This window comes from Serpula lacrymans (assembly GCF_000218685.1).
Source record: "Serpula lacrymans var. lacrymans S7.9 unplaced genomic scaffold SERLAscaffold_5, whole genome shotgun sequence".
In the NCBI taxonomy this organism is placed as follows: domain Eukaryota; kingdom Fungi; phylum Basidiomycota; class Agaricomycetes; order Boletales; family Serpulaceae; genus Serpula; species Serpula lacrymans.
Genome location: NW_006763294.1, coordinates 724475 through 741558, shown reverse-complemented (window position 1 = coordinate 741558; position 17084 = coordinate 724475).

Here is a 17084-nt window from a genome sequence, read left to right as displayed (position 1 = left end):
ATTGCTCTCAGCAAGTGGCTAGACACTTCCTTCAAGCTTTGTTCTTAATATTTTACACATAGCTAACAACTATATCTTAGCTTATTTTCACTCTAGGTATATATCATCCTAATATATTGAGTCTTCTGCCCAAAGACTGAGCTTATTTTCACTCTAGTTCATAGAACTTAATAAGTTATTATACTGTAGTGAGTAGCACCTCCGACTAGAAGTAGTAGGGGTTTAGTATAGAAATACCTCAGTTATTTCTATAGCCTCTTGGGCCGTGGCTGAGGTATGTTACATTACATTTATTAGAGATCACCTTAAACTAACATCAATTGTAGTTTCACATAGGTAAATAATAAAGTCGTTTCTATAGCCTCTCGGGCAGCGGCTGAGTTTCACATAGTTTTATTAGGTTATGAGCCCTGGTGCACAAAAGCTACGCAGGAAATAATTCTTATTTGAAACGGCAACCTCAAAACCATGACCACGGCACACAATACATCCGCATGTCCAGTTCTCACTGGACCCAACAATTTTCAGATATGGAAACTCCGGATCATCTCAAAGCTACGGCGGGAAAAAGTTCTCCGGGTTGTTACTGGAGAGGAGCTCAAGCCCTCACCAGGAAAACCTACCTCCTCGGAGGATCCTGAAATCACCTGGATACTTAAGGATGAGAAGGCACATGGAATCATCTAGGACCACATCTCTGATGCCCTCCTATTGAGGACTGGAGACCTCAGCAGCTCCAAGGAGTTATTTGATAAACTTGTCTCACTCCATCAGACGTCCAACATTGCCTCGGCCTTCTATTCATTCCAGCAACTCACCAAATTGTCCTGGGATGGGACATCACCTATCCAGGACCACATTGCAAAAATCTGGACAATTGATTCACACCTCTCCGGAATGAAACTAGGAGTTGATACTAAACTCATGGCCTTCGCTCTTTTCCAATCTCTCCCATGCACTCCTGAATGGCAAATATTTCAGTCATTGGTAATCAACACGATTAAAGAAAATAAACTTACCTTTGATGCAGTTGAGATCCGGATCACTGCAGAAGTTGCACGGCAGTCAGGGAAGGCCCCTGGAGGTTCCAAATCAGCACTCAAATCCAAGGAGAAGTGGTGTGACTTCCACAAAGCGAAATCACACAACACCTTGGAGTGTCTAACACTTCAGTCAGCTGGAAAAGGTCAAAGGAAGAAGGGAAAGGAAAGACACAAGGATAAAGGAAAAGAAAAGGAAAAGGCAAATACGGCGGAGCAATCATCTGGATCTGACTCCGAGGAGGAACAGAGTCATATTGCATTGGAACATGTACATATTTCCAAGCCTCTTGCTAAACACATTCAAGCTTACCTTGTGTCGGGACCCGATAAGACCAAAACAACAATCATCATTGACTCCAGAGCAACATCCCACATGGTCCCTCACCGCTCCTGGTTTGAGCCAGGAACATACCATATTCTGCATCCTCCGAGAACAATCAGTTTTGGGGATGAATCCTCTGTAAATGCCATTGGCATTGGAACAGTAATCCTACAAGCAACTGTTGGCAAAAAGGACGACTACAATGTTGCACTGTCAAATGTCTTACTTGTGCCAAACTTCACTTTAGCACTCGTCTCTGTCCACAAATTGTCCAAAACGGGGTTATCAACACCTTTTCCAGCAGGGTCAAACACTTGTGAAGTTTGGAAGAAAGAGGAACTTATCCTCACTGCCTTACACAAGCGAGAACTTTATCACATCCAAGCAAAACCCAAAATCAACCCAGAGTCAGCTTTTGCAGCAGTAGATGTAAATTTATTGCACAGGAGAATGGGACACATTGGAATGGACCACTTGCAATGAATGGTTACAAAAGGACAGCTCCAGGACATAGACACCCTTACCGGAACCCCAGAGTTCTGTGAACCTTGTGCTTTAGGAAAGATAAAGAAATTACCTTTCAAGTCCACTGGAGGAAACCGAGCCAAGCGCCCCATACAAATTGTGCACACAGATGTTGGAGGACCAATCAAACCAACTTCCAGGGAGGGTTTTTAGTACTGGATTATCATTGTAGATGATTTCTCCAAATTTCCATGGATATATTTCCTAAAACATAAAAATGGGGCACTTGAACAATACAGGCAATGGAAAGAAGATGTCCAAACATTCTTCCGGACCCATTTGGGAGAAGAAAACTTCACTCCACTGTACACATAATTCCTCCAAAGCAATGAGGGAGGAGAATATACTGGCAATGCATTCAAAAATCAACTCTGAGTGTAACAACCAAGAGTGACTTACTCTGGCGCACACAGAAACACACTATAAAGAAGATGATGGGAGTGGTTACCCCTTAGGCTGCAGTGAGTTTGTTGGTTAACAACAGGAGGATTCACTGAGGAGTCTCCTGGATCTATTGGGGTATATATACTACTACAGGGTTGTTTGTACATATGTACTATACAGTTGATAGAGACAGTGGCTGATGATGTCATGGGGCCTAGCCCGCATGGCCAGCTCCACTGTGTGAGAAAGTTGTGTCTAAAATAAGAAGAAAGGCAATGCGGCGCAAGAAAGAGGAGCTTGGACAAAAGGGGAAGTGCCGCATGGCACCATGTGTGAAAGCTAAAGTACAAGGTTAAAGCGGAGAATGAAAATAAAGGAAAGGTCCGAAAATTGTGTTATCGTAACACCGAGGAGATGGTGTCATCCAAGAAACTACAGCTGCAGATACTCCGGAACAAATGGCATTGCAGAATGCATGAATCAGACATTGGCTACATTAGCAACCACTATGCTCCATGATTCCAAGCTCCCAAAGTCATTTTGGGTAGATGCCATGCAAACAGCTGCATATATCACAGCACACAGCCCAGCATCAGGACTCCATGGAAAGACCCCATATGAAATACTGTTTAAAAGGAGAGTTGATCCAACTTTATTTCACCCTTTCAGATGCCAAGCATATGCCTTGATTCCAAAAGACAAAAGGCAAGGGAAGTTTTACTCCAAGGGGCGCAAAGCCATAATGATTGGCTACACACATGGAAAGCAAGCCTACAAACTCCTAGACACTGAAAAACGAACTGTGTTTTCCAGTTGGCATGTCATATTCAATGAATCCAGAAAGGTACAAAAGGATGACACTGCTCCCTGGAACACAGGCACTAGCACAGATCAGTGGGAGGGACTCATTCCAGAGAATGCTCACTATCCAGACCAAAATACATTGGAGGAGGATGATCCTGACCCTCGGATCCGAGATCCAAATGAATTGCAAATGGAACCACACCTCCAAGGAGATGTTACACAAGCAATGAAACCATATCAGCATGAAGATGTTCCGAGAGCAGTGGGGCAATACCTCCGTAGAGACGTTCCGAGAGCAGTGGGAGCACCTGATCAGCTAAGACACCCTCCACAACAGTCTCTACAACCAAGACCTGAACACTAGCCATCTTCAGAACAGAAAGCCAAAGTAGAGTCACAGTCAGTGGGAGGACAGCCCCTCAACATACAGCCAGCTGATGTAGAAAAAGTCCAAATACAGCTAGACAGCCTGTCCATTGGACCAGCTTCTGGAAGGCATACAACGCCTCCAAGGAGTTATCCAACGCCTCCGAGGAGTGATTCAACGCCTTCAGGAGTGAGTGGGGCAACACACACATGAATTTGTCTACTCCATGGAGTACCTGCACAAGTTCCTAAAGAGCAGTCATGCCTGCTAAAGTTCTAGGAGTATGCAGAAGCAGTCGCGAGACCCGTCCTGCAGACAAAAACCGAGATTATTAAAGGACTCTAGATGAGGAACAGTCTCGAAAAGAGCAGCATGACAACTCCATGGAGAAACCTAACACTCCTGAGTTCATGAAGAAACATCTGATACAGAGGAGACATTCTTTGCTGGAATAGCAAGTACCGGTCCATCTAACACAGACCTTCCAAGGACACTAAAGGAAGCCTTATCACGTCCAGATGGAGAATTATGGAAGTCTGCCTTGGAGGAGGAACTCCTAAGTCTCAATACTAATGCAGTATATGATACTGTTCCACTTCTGAAGGGAGTGAAACCCATCACATCAAAACCTGTGTTCTGGATCAAGTTTGATCAAAACGGAAACATTGAGAGATACAAACTCCGGATTGTTGCACGAAGTTTTACTCAAAGGGAGGGGATTGATTACCAGGAGGTTTTTGCTCCGGTTGCAAACTTAGAGTTGATCCGATTTATTCTAGCCCTGGCAGCAAAGTATGGCCTAGAACTTGATCAAATGGACGTATCCACAGCTTATCTCAATGGAGAACTTGAAGAGAACAATACAAGACAACAGTGCAGAGTGGGAACGAAGGTTCCTATGAAAAGATGCAGAAGTCACAGACTTACAAAGAAGGCTTGCATTATAGCAGCATCCGCAGCAGCCACAGATGGCCCGGCCTATAGAACTAGGAGCCAGATACAGCAAGACCACATTGGCTAAGCCGGAGCCATATGATGGCAACAAGAAGAAGTTTCAGAGCTTCTTCAAATCACACTACAGCTGTAACAACCAAGAGTTAGTTACTCTGGCGCACACAGGAACACACTATAAAGGTAGTGAATGGGGAGTGGTTACCTTTTAGGCTGCAGAGAGTTTGTTGGTTAACAACAGGAGGACTCACTGAGGAGTCTCCTGGATTTATTGGGGTATATATACCAATACAGAGTTGTTTGTACTTATGTACTATACAGTTGATAAAAATAGTGGCTGATGATGTCATGGGGCCTAACCCGCATGACCAGCTCCACTGTGTGAGAGAGTTGTATCTAAAAATAAGAAGAAGGCAATGCGGCGTGAGAAAGAGGAGTTTGGACAAAAGGGGAAGTGCCGCATGGCACCATGAAAGCTTAAAGTACACAAGGTTGAAGTGGAGAATGAAAATGAAGGAAAGGTCTGAAAATTGTGTTATCGTAACAACAGCTCCATTTTGGAGCAAACCCAGAATATTTCGCAGTAAAAGCGAATAAGATTAACTTCGCGTTATCTTATATGACAAGTGGAGCAGCGGTGGCCTTAAGAACAGAATGGGTAGAAAGGAAGGTGTTATGATAACACAATTTTTGGACCTTTCCTTTAATTTTCATTCTCCGCTTTAACCTTTTACTGTAGTTTTCACACTCCGTGCCATGCGGCACTTTCCCCTTTGTTCAAACTCCACTTTCTCACGCTGCACTGCCTTTTTTCTTATTTTAGATACAACTCTCTCACGCAGTGGAGCTGGTCATATGGGCTAGGCCCTATGACATCATCAGCCACTGCCTCTAGCAACTGTATAGTACATACGTACAAACAAACCTGTAACAGTATATAAACCCCAATAGATCCAGGAGACTCCTCAGCGAGTCCTCCTGTTGTATCCTCACAACTAACTTGTTGAAACCCTTTCTTATCTCTCTCTACTCTTTGCTTGTTCTAGTTGTGCGCCAGAGTAACTAACTCTTGGTTGTTATAGAAGGTGTTAGCATAAGAGAGGACAGACATTGAGGAAATGGAACTGCTAGGGAGCTGGGCACACTTTGAGTCCATTCCCATTTTTAAGATACGTTCAAGGAGGAAAGAGCCAAGTACGAGATAATGTACTTGAAACAAGGTATTCTTACTGCACAAGAGTACTTTGTCAAATTCAAAGCAACAAGGAGACGTGCAGGATATGATGTAAGAAGTAATGAACAATTCCTGATTACACTGATAAGGAACAATATCAACGGACCATTGATAAAGCAAATCATCTACTTGGCAAACATCCCAAAAACATACATGGACTGGAAAGAAAGAATTGTGATAAATGATCAGCTTTGGCGTAATCAGGCAGAGAATGAGAGGATGATGAAAGGTATGGCCGGTGGCAGCTCTGGTTCCGGTAACCGGGGACCCAATGGCAGATACCAACAGGGAGGCGCTTTGGAGAAGAAGGCCAAGACAGTGGAGGAAAAATGAGTTGGAACTGGAACCACTTATGGTGGAACTGGACAAAAAATGGAGGTGGATAAAGCAAAGTATTAAGCAGAAGGCATCAACCTTAGAGCTATGCTTGAGGGAATGAACAAAGAGGAAAGGGATGAACTTCTCAAGGGTTTTTAAAGAGGCCAGCTGTAATTCCTCAACAGACTGAGCCTAAGAACAATAGATGTGCTTCTCTCTTTATTGAAGATCTTGATGTGTTAGAAATATGTATTAGTACGAAAGAAAATGACATTGCATTGGCCAAAGACACAACAGATCTGAGACAAAAAGAAGCTAAGAAAGAGGAAAACCTGAAAGGGAAACAAGTTAAAAAAATTCCCAAAGAAGCAGTGAGAATAGTGGGTGCTCTGGTTGTTTGTGGGGTGGTATGTATAATGATCCTTCAAAGTAAAACCCAGAGATGTATGGGTGTGGGTTTTGAGGAGGAGGGACAGTTGAATTATAGAAGGTAGGAGCTTTATGAGGAGTATAGACAAACACTACCTTGTTAATTGTAGCACAAGGTAGGTTTGAGAACGATGAGATGATAAGGTGACGAGGTTCCCAGTGATAGCAGGCTCCTGACGCACACACTGTATTGCTCAGAAGGACTCTAATTGAAAGGGATAACAATAACTTTCAAAGGTGACAAGAGTGACAATGACAGCAGATAACAGTGTGTAGCAGTGGGAAGTATTGTGACCACACTGGATCACAAGTAGCAGAGTAGTGAACTTGAGATTAGAGAAGAAGTCTGGATTGGAGTTTTTGTTGTTTTTACAAGGTAAAATACAGGGGTTTATATAGTAAAAAAAAGGTAGGCTATGCACAGTATAGCTGTGCAAAAAGAATGAGAAAGAACATGAAGGAAGGAATGTATGCTGACAAATCCTGCATAGGTAGTACACAATAAGATTGTCAAAATAAGGGGAAAAAAGGGATAGAACAATAAATGTTGTGTAAGTAATGTCACAGGTTTGTACAGCCATAAAATAAAGTCCAATAACAGAAAGAGAGCAAGAAAATCACGAAGTCATGGGAAGATGCAGTAAAAATAAAATAAAGAAAAACAATATCAGTATCAACACAGTTCCTTTATTGTCAGTCAGGCATTCTAAAAAAATATGTGTCCATAAAAATGATTCAAAAATCAAAATTAATTGCACTGTAAATGAATGTTCTGCTGAAAAAAAGGAAACTGGAGCCACCGGTCCACCACATAGTCCAAATCCAACACATGGCCTTACCAATGGACTGGTTGTATTGGACCACCTGGTCAAACGAGGGAGGGAGGGAAGTAGTTCCAATTTGGAACAAGTGAGACCCAGGCAGCGTGTGGTAGGTGTAGCTGTAGCGAATACAATGGACAAAAGAGAAGTGTACCCAAGTGAATGGGACAGCAATGTACATAGGCGACGCAAGGGGATGAACCTTCTCCAGCTCAAAAACTACCCACCCACACTCCAACCAGGCAAGACGAGAAACTGATGATTTGATAGTATACAATGGAAGATCAATGTCATGAAGATGGACCTGTTGCCCAATTTGGACTGGCTGCTGGGGCTTAATGATATCAGCAGTGGCACGTGGTGGTTGACGGATTGGCGATGGAAGCGGATAGAGAGTGGTGACATCAGATATGGTGGGGGAGAAAGGAAGACGAGCAGGAGGAAGGTGGAGGTGATATAACAACCAAGAGTTTATTACTCTGGCGCACAACTCAGACAAGCTATAGTGATAATGATGAGGGAGTGGTTACCCTTTAGGCTTCAACAAGTTAGTTGTGAGGATACAACAGGAGGACTCACTGAGGAGTCTCCCGGATCTATTGAGGTATATATACTACTACAGGTTGTTTGTACATGTTGTACTATACAGTTGATAAAGCAGTGGCTGATGATGTCAGAGGGCGCAGCCCGTGTGACCAGCTCCACTGTGTGAGAGACTTGTAGCTAAAATAAGAATAAAGGCAGTGCAGCGCAAGAAAAAGGAGTTTAAACAAAAGGGAAAGTGCCGCATGGCACAATGTGAGAAAACTACAGTAAAAGGTTAAAGAGGAGAATGAAAATTAAAGGTCCAAAAATGTGTTATTGTAACAGGTGACAAGGAGGTGAACCAGAATAGGGATCCAGAAGTGACCGTTGGGTGAGAATAAAAAAAAGAGTAAGGGTCCCATGGTGGGATTGAGTAAAGAAAACAAGGTAAGGGAGAACAACAAAAGCAAGGGTGCAATGTGTAGCCAATGGTGACGCAAAAATTTACCAAATGCTAAAATGCTGAAAGTACCGAATGGAAAAGCAGAGGTGAGCACAACTGAATTGCCTAGTAGAGGTGGTGCTAATCAGCCACAAGTTCAAAAAAGGCAATATTAATTACTATTCCACGTGGCACTGTGCCTGTGTGGCGCAAAGGCGAGTCTTTCTGAATATTCACTTCATTTTTGACATCTGTCCATGCTACCAATCAACTTTGGTGCATGATAGCGGTGCACCCAAAAGGGAAAAGCGCAGCACAAGAAACAATTACAGCGCACAAGGTATCTAGAGGGATAGAACCACGGAAAGCGCAGCAGCAAAAGAGACAACTGAGACACAGGATGTGGTGACTCAATTGGGTAGCTCCGATAACACTGATTTTTTGACATGCTCTGAAGAGGTCAGGCACACCTCTAATAAAAACCTAGAAACAAAGAATTGGAAAGAACCATGGACAGCCGCATAAGTTGCTGAAAGACTTCGAGACCAACAGGAAGAAAGATCTATTGGTATCTTGAACAGCTGAACGCACAAAAAAAGAGGACAAGAAGTTGATAAAAGTCTGATTAAAGAATTAAATGCACTACCACTCTATGACGCGGTATTTGCTTAGAAGAATTGAGACGCCCCAAACAGTTTATTAGGGGAACTGGAGAAAATCAGATGAATATCACCTGCAGATTAACGAACCTCTCAATGCATAAATCAATGATGATAGAAGCATTATTAGACAGTGGCTGTACAGGAAGTTGCATAGATGGGAAATTCACAAAAGAACAAGGATATGAAAGGCACAGAATCCCAAGCCCAATACCAGTTTACAATGCCAATTAAGGTGTCAGGCAACAAATACGAAGCTATATAACAATACTCAATGTCTGGCCAAGTCCTTGCTGAAAAGCGGTGGATCAGAGTATGAGAGTTGAAGAGTATCTGTATAGGCGCAAATCCAAACTAATACTGAACTGAGGAACAATACATCAAGTATGTACTTCCTTATATAATGAACAACAATGGTCAGACCAAGAAAGGCAATAAGAAAAGAAAGAGAAAGTGGTCCAATCTATCGTATTTACTAATCGTATGAGAGAAAGTATTGGTAAGAGGTGTACAATTGGCTGTATCAGTAAGCCCATGAGAAGGCGCTGACTCATAGCCTTCTTCGCTTATCAATATCCCTCCAAAGTATTCCCAGACATAGCATTGGATCATTGCTATGTCATCTGGATATCTTCTTGAGGGTCTACAACGGTTCTCCTTCATTGTAAGTAAAATAGAACGTGAGTATGAATGGAGAATAAGAAGAAAAAGGATAAAAGTAATAAAATGCCAGCTGTAATCTCTAGTCCAAGAGCGAGAGGAGTGACAGGGAATGAATCAGATAACCACGACATGATGGGAATGCAATAAGAAAAATCGATTCCTCACATAAGGGTGCCGTCAGCACCCTTAATTGGGACGGAAGCATTGAAGAATACATCAAATTACTAGTAGAGATTGATGACCATACTGAACAACTCCAACTGGCGGTAAGCAATCTTGGAACTGGAAGGATGTTTTTAGGTCATGAATAGCTTAAAAGGCATAATCCTACTATAGACTGGTCAAAATTGGGACTGATTTTTGACCGATGCCCATCTGAATGCAACATGATGATAAGATTCTTTGAACCAGAAGAAGATCTAGAAGCACATTGCCCAGATGTCAATCTTGAAGAAGGGGATAGGATCATTCAAATTAACTTCTTAGATGTAAAAGACACATCCATTCCTGAAAACATGTATCATATCCGCACTCATGGCACAACATCACAACAACTAGCTGAAACAGCTGGAAAAAGATCAGAAACAGGGAGGATTTGAAGGAATTGTACCCAAACACCTACACAATTTCAAAAAGGTCTTTGACAAGAAAGAATTTGATTCCCTACCTGAGAGAAGACAATGGGACCATGTTATAGAACTCATACCAGGAGATCACAAGATAGACTGCAAAGTGTGAGGAATCAATTTTTCTTATCGCATTCCCGTCATGTCGTGGTTAACAGACTCGATCCCTGTCACTCCTCTTGCCCTTGGACTAGAGATCACAGCAGGTGTTTTATTACTTTTATCCTTTTTCTTCTTATTCTCTATTCACACTCACGTCCTATTGTACTTACAACGAAGGAGATTTGTTGTAAACCCTCAAGAAGATATCCAAATGACATAGCAACAATCCAGTGCTATGTCTGGGAATACTTTGGAGGGATATTGATAAGCGAAGAAGGTTGTGAGTCAGCGCCTTCTCATGGGCTTACTGATACAGCCAATCGCACACCCATTACCAATACGTTTTCTCATACGATTAGTAAATACGATAGATTGGACCACTTTCTCTTTCTTTTCTTATTGGTTAGCTAGCTGGTCAGACCACTTTCTCAGTTCTTCCCTTTCTCAGTCTGACCATCGCCGTTCACTATATAAAAAAGTACATACTCGATGTATTATTCTCTAGTTCAATATTAGTTTGGATTTGCGCTTATACCAATACTCTTCATCCTCATACCCTGATTCATCGCCTTCCAGCAAGGACTTGACCAGGCATTGTATTTTGTTATATAGCTTCGTATTTGTTGCCTGACACAAAGTTTATCTATTAGCATTAAGAGAACAAGAACAGCTTGACGCATTCCTAAAAGAGGACCTAAAATCAGGACACATTAGGCCCAGTAAATCTCCAATTGCATCTCCCTTTCTTTTCATCAAAAAGAAAGACGGGAAACTCCCGACTGGTCCAGATTATCAAAAACTCAATGAAATCACCATCAAGAACAGATATCCATTATCTCTGATTAATGAACTAATAGAGGAATGTTCAAACCGCTCATAATGTTTTTTGGATTGACAAATTCACCTGCCACATTCCAAACAATGATGAATTCTATTTTCAAAAAACTAATTGATGAAGGGAAGGTAGTGATATACCTGGATGATATTATGATCTTCACAAAGACCATAGAAGAACACAGAGCAATGATGCAACTTGGACTTCAAATCCTCAGAGAGAACTGGCTATATTTGAAACTGGAAAAATGCAATTTTGAAGAGAGAGAAACAGAATACTTGGGATTAATCATCTCAGAAAACAAAATTTGCATGGATGCGGTTAAAGTTAAAGGAATCCTAGAATGGCCAAAATGTAAAAACAAGAAGGAAGTGCAAGCCTTTTTAGGATTCATTAACTTTTATAGACAGTTTATACAAGGATTTGGGTCAATTGCAAAACTGCTGACAAAGCTCACTGGAAAGGCAGAGTTTATATGGGGAACTGAACAAACAAAAGCATTCAAAGAAATAAAATAAAAGATCAGTTCAAGCCCAGTACTCACCTTATCAACCAATGACGGTCAATACAGAGTAGAAGCGGACAGTAGTGACTATGCTATAGGAGCAGTCCTCTCCCAAGAGCAGAATAATGTCTGGAAACCAATAGCTTATTTATCAAATTCTCTCAATCTCACTGAAAGAAACTATGAGATCTACAATAAAGAACTATTAGCAATAATGATAGCTTTAGAGGAGTGGTGCCACTATTTAATGGATGTGGCAAAGGAATTTAAGATTTAGACTGACCATCAAAATCTCACTTATTTCAAACAACCTCAGAAGCTGAATAGAAGACAAGCAAGGTGGGTTAGCGAACTCGCAAACTATCATTTTACCTTACGTCACAAGCCAGGAGCTACTCACATCAAGGCTGATCTTCTATCAAGACAACCAGACTATGACAAAGGACAAAATGACAACAAAGACGTAACTGTCCTCAAAGATGATCTACTCAGAATAAATATGTCCCTAACAGGGAAACAAAGACAAGAGATGTAACAACCAAGAGTTAGTTACTCTGGCGCACAACTCAGACAAGCAAAAGAGTAATGAAAGAGAGTGGTTACCCCTTAAGATAGGACCGAGTTAGTTGTGGGTAAACAACAGGAGGACTCGCTGAGGAGTCTCCTGGATCTATTGAGGTTGATATACTACTACAGCGTGTTTGTACTTATGTACTGTACAGTTGATGAAAGCAGTGGCTGATGATGTCATGGGGCCCAGCCCGTGTGACCAGCTCCACTGCGTGAGAGACTTGTTTAGCTAAAATAAGAAAAAGGCAGTGCAGCGTGAGAAGGTGGAGTTTGAACAAAACGGAAAGTGCCGCATGGCACAGTGTGTGAAAACTACAGTAGAAAGTTAAAGAGGAGAATGAAATTTAAAGGTCCAAAAATTGTGTATCGTAACAAAAGATAGCTGAAGCAGAAGAAGAGACTATTGAAATATTCAAATGGATCAAAAAGAGAATGAGTAATGTCGACAAAGTTGTAAAGAAGGTTGAGGACAAGATACAGAACCACCAAGACGGTTGGTGGACCAATGAAGGACACATATACTTCGAAGGTTGAATGTATGTTCCAAAAAACTGAAAACTCAAAGAAATGATCATCAAAGATCATCACAATTCCATTGTTGCTGGTCATTCAGGCCGGTATTAAACAAAGGAATTGATCACTAAAACGTATTGGTGGCCATACATGGACAAAAATGTCCAAGGATATGTAACAGGGTGCAAAACTTGTCAAAGAACCAAAACAGATCACCAAAAAAAAGCAGCACCACTACATCCAAATGAGATCCTGAGCCGCCCCTGGCAGATCATATCGACGGATCTCATCGGACTGTTACCAGAATCCAAAGGTTATAATACAATAATGGTCATCATAGATCAATTCTCAAAGATGATCAAATTAATACCAACACATACCAAATTAAACTCTGAAGGAGTAGCAAAAATATTTAAAGATACTGTATTCCAACTTCATGGACTACCTAAAAAAGTGATATCTGACCAAGGAGTACAGTTCGTCTCTAACTTTATCAAAGATCTCTATACTCTATTACAGATAAAAGGAAACCCTTTGACAGTGTACCACCCTCAGACAGATGGTCAAACAGAAAGAATAAATCAGGAGATCAAACAATATCTCCGAATATTCATAAACCATAAACAAGATGACTGGGCAGTGTTACAATAACACAATTTTTGGACCTTTAATTTTCATTCTCCTCTTTAACCGGTACTGTAGTTTTCACACACTGTGCCATACGGCACTTTCCCTTTTGTTCAAACTCCTCTTTCTTGTGCTGCGCTACCTTTTTCTTATTTTAGCTACAACTCTCTCATGCAGTGGAGCTGGTCACACAGGCTGTGCCCTCTGACATCATCAGCCACTACTTTTATCAACTGTACAGTACATAAGTACAAACACTCTGTATTAGTATATATACCCCAATAGATCCAGGAGACTCCTCAGCGAGTCCTCCTGTTGTATCCTCACAACTAACTTGTTGAAACCTAAGGGGTGATCCCTTTCTCATATCTCATTACTCTTTGCTTGTTCTAGTTGTGCGCCAGAGTCACTAACTCTTGGTTGTTACAGGCAAAGTGGTTACCCTTAGCAGAATTTTCTTACAACAATAAAAAACATTCAGCAACTGGATATAGCCCATTCTATCTCAATAACGGTCAATGTCCATAGGTAGACACAGAAAAAAGGAGAGGAGTTAAGAATGAGAGTGCGGAAGAATTTGTAGACAGGATGAAAGAGACAGGGAAAGAAGCGGAACAATCTCTAGCAAAGGCAGCAGAGATTATGAAAAGATCATATGATAAGAACAAGAGAGAGAGTATTGGATACCAACCAGGAGATAAGGTCCATGTTGAGGCACAACAGATTGGCCATCAAAGAAGTTAGATGACAAGAGACACAGACCATTTACTATTGAAAAGAAAATTAGTCCAGCAGCGTACTGTTACGCACGAAGTGCTTAACAAAGTCTGAGGGTTCGTCGAGGTTTGTAAAGAGACTTATCCGAAGACAAGTTCGAGAACGTAGTTCTGAGTGGAGGTTTTCCAACGGGAGTTGGTCTTCTTCTGAATAGAAGTCTGATCTTAGGAGTCTAGCTTTGTAAGCGTAAACTGCGTAGAATCGTATTGGAGAATACTACTGCTGTCACATGGTATTTATAATGAAAAGGAATCGGTGATAGGAGTTAGGTCCTATCTAGGGCAGGTCCGTCTGTTGAGGACTAAGTACTATAATAGGTACTATGAATGCGAGAAGAACAGAAGTGTATGTGAAGGAAATGAGTCATCGGTCCGATGGTATAACCGATGAGTAAAAAGAAATGAGTAGTCCTTAAATGTCCAATAGAGATCGTAACACGTACAGACTCAAACTCCCTGGGAAATGGAAGAATGTATACCCTGTATTCAATGAGAAGCTATTACACCCCTACAAAAACCCAACATTCCCCGGACAAAAGAAACCAAAACCCCTGCCATCGGCAGAAGTAGATGGTCAATGAGAATATGTAGTAAAACAAATACTTGACTCACGACTAAAACATGGCAAGTTAGAATATTTAGTACATTGGAAGGGTTACGGCAAAGAAGAACGCACATGGGAACCTGAGGCTCATGTAAAAAAGTGCCTCAGAATTAGTAAAAGACTTCCACAACCACTTCCCAAGTGCACCAAGGCATATCAACTTTGCCCTTCATTTCCAACCATTCAAAAACCTTATAGAACCATCACACAATTGTAACATCTACAATTGGGAAAACGGGAAACTTGAACCAACCTTTCAGGACAAAAGTCTTAAAGGGGCGGTAATGTTACGATCTTATCCAACATGTACTGATAACTCTCCAATCAAACATCTTATCTAATCACTTGATCTAATCTAATAGTTATCTATTAATATCTCCAGGCACTGATGGGGCTTGGAGCTGGTTGGCAAGATCTCTACCACTAGTCCTTACCCATTGTGCTGGCTGGCTGGGAGTACTACCCAGTCTCTGATCTGTGATATGAAGTGGTAACAATGGTTAAAAAAGCCTGTGAGGGCTATGAGAAGCAAAATAGCAAATGATACCTTTAGCCCTAGAGCCAGAGGTGTAACAGGGAAAGTATTTGAGAGCCAAGACATGGAACAAAAAGATAAGAAAATAAGAAAATATAAATGGTCCTTACATAGCTGCGCAAAAAGAATGAGAAAGAACATGAAGGGAAGAATGTACGCTGATTGATCCTGTGTAGGTAGTACAGGATAAGATTGTCAAAATAAGGAAGAGAAAGGGATAGAAAAATGAATGCTGTGTAAGTAATGTCACAGATTTGTACAGCCATAAAGTAAAGTCCAATAGCAAAAAGAGAGCAAAAAAATCATGATGTCATAGGAAGATGCAGTAAAAAAAGGGCAAGGCAAAACAATATCAGTATCAACACGGTTCATTTATTGTCAGTCAGGCATTCTAAAAAAATATGTGTCCATAAAAATGATTCAAAGATCAAGAATAATCGCACTGTAAATGAATGTCCTTTTGAAAAAAAAGAAACTGGAGCCACCGGTCCACCACCTAGTCCAAATCCGATGGTTCTATGGCTTTACCAATGGACTGGTTGTATTGGACCACCTGGTCAAACGAGGGAGGGAGGGGAGTAGTTCCAATCTCGAACAAATGTGTCCTAGGCAGTGTGTGGTAGGTGTTACGCTTGGAATGTGCAAGCCTGGTATCACGGAGATTCCTAGATGTGAAGTAGTTTCTGATAAGCCCATTTATAAATGGGTATGAGATGTATTCTGATGATGAGGTTTGAGCTGATGAATACCAAGTTTACACTGCTGAAGCGTACAATTGTATTGGAGATATTGACTACAATACAGGCATATATATATATACTGTCCACTTTAGGGCGGGTATTTGTGTTGGACAAATGATGACATGTGAGACTGTAATAGGTAACAAGTGTGGGAAGGTATGAATGAGTAGCAGTGTGTAGTTACTCTAGAAAAGAAATGAAGGCCATAGAGAACACAGTTCGTAATAGTAGCTGTAGCTGTAGCGAAGACAGTGGATGAAGGATAAACGTACCCAAATGAATGGGACAGTAATGTACATAGGCGATGCAAGGGGATGAACCTTCTCCAGCTCAAAAACTACCCACCCACACTCCAACCAGGCAAGATGAGCAACCGATGATTTGATAGTATACAATGGAAGATCAATGTCATGAAGATGGACCTGTTGCTGTTATGATACACAATTTTTGGACCTTTAATTTTCATTCTCCTCTTCAACTTTCTTTTGTAGTTTTCACACACTGTGCCATGCGGCACTTTCTATTTTTGTTCAAACACCATCTTCTCGCACTACACTGCCTTTTTCTTATTTTAGCTACAAATCTCTCACACAGTGGAGCTGGTCACACAGGCTGCGCCCTCTGACATCATCAGCCACTGCTTTCATCAACTGTACAGTACATAAGTACAAACACCCTGTAGTAGTATAAATACCCAATAGATCCAGGAGACTCCTCAGCAAGTCCTCCTGTTGTTTACCTACAACTAACTCGGTCCTACCTAAGGGGTAACCACTCCCCCTCATTACTCTTTTGCTTGTCTGAGTTGTGCGCCAGAGTAACTAACTCTTGGTTGTTACAGTTGCCCAATTTGGACTGGCCGCTGGGGCTTAGCTGATATCAGCAGTAGCATGTGGTGGTCAATGGATTGGTGACAGAAGCGGATAGAGAGTGGTGACATTAGGTATGGTTGGGGAGCAAAAAAGACAAGTAGGAGGAGGGTGGAGGTGACGGGGAAATTGACTAGAATAGGGATCCAGAAGCGACTGTTCGGTGAGAATAAAAAAGAGAGTAAGGGACCCATGGTGGGGCTAGGCAAAGGAAGGGAAGTAAAGGAAACAATGAAAGCAAGGGTGCAATGCAATGTGTAGCCAGTGGCAATGCAAAAATTTGCCAAAATGCCAA